General features: G+C 43.7%; 1 long non-coding RNA gene across 1 annotated transcript in view; it reads left to right on the top strand.

Annotated features, from left to right (window-relative positions):
* Positions 1-544: 544 nt before the first annotated feature.
* The window catches only part of LOC119590340, a 2,649-nt gene continuing 2,271 nt past the window's right edge, over positions 545-922 (top strand). Inside the window, exon 1 of the long non-coding RNA XR_005230252.1 lies at positions 545-861. This is a non-coding gene — a long non-coding RNA (uncharacterized LOC119590340). The remainder of the gene's footprint in view (positions 862-922) is intronic.

The following is a 922-nucleotide window of genomic DNA, read 5'->3' as shown; positions in this document are numbered from 1 at the left end:
TTTACACACCCATCTCAAAGAAATTTTGTTTACGAATGAAGCTTACGAGAACGCCAAGACAAGTAGGCGCTTACAAGAACGCCACGGCACTTCTTTTGAATTCTGCTCATTAGGTCGGTTGGTAGCGATTTTCTCAGTCGAAAGAGTAGAACTTAGAAGTCTCAGGAGGGAATTCCATATCCTAAAAGGACGATCCCAACTCCACCTCATATAAATAAAAAAGAAGAGGAAATTACAGACATAGCAGGGAAATCGCTTTACTAATAAAAGGATCCCCATTTTGATAATAGAATCGCTCCGTTTTCCCATGAGAACGACCTCCAATTCATTAAAAGAACTATCCCCCATTTTCATAAGTAACGTCCACTATTAATAAAAACTCAATTTTCCGATAGGAAAGATCACCATCTTCCCAAACGAACGACCGCCATTTTCCCTAAAAGAACGAACCTTATTTTCCTAAAAGAACGACTCCTATTTTCCTAAATGAACAACCCCCATTTTCCTTAAAGGACGACCCCTATTTTCCTAAAAGAATGATTCCCATTTTACTAAAAGAACGACCCCTATTTTCTTAGAAAAACGATTCCTATTTTCCTAAAAGAACGACCCCTATTCTCCAACCCACAGCCCCCATTTTCCTAAGAGAACGACCCCCTACACACACACACCAACCACGTTCCTCCCTTTCCCAACCTAGCTAACGAAACTAATCCATTTTTTTTTTTTTTTGTAATAAACCTCCCCAGGTCTGACCAGATACCCAGGCGCGTGTGTCTGCAGGAAACTGACGATGCTCCACTGCCCTGGCATCGGCATCTTGGAACTTCCACAAGATATCGACCCAACTATCACCGCCCTGTAAGTCGCTGGGGGGCGGGGTGGGGCGGGGAGGTCACGAGAGGTCGGGGTAGGTATGGGG

This window comes from Penaeus monodon, chromosome 27, assembly GCF_015228065.2.
Source record: "Penaeus monodon isolate SGIC_2016 chromosome 27, NSTDA_Pmon_1, whole genome shotgun sequence".
In the NCBI taxonomy this organism is placed as follows: domain Eukaryota; kingdom Metazoa; phylum Arthropoda; class Malacostraca; order Decapoda; family Penaeidae; genus Penaeus; species Penaeus monodon.
The sequence above is the reverse complement of the archived record's forward strand: the minus strand, read 5'-3'. Positions and strand labels throughout refer to the sequence as shown.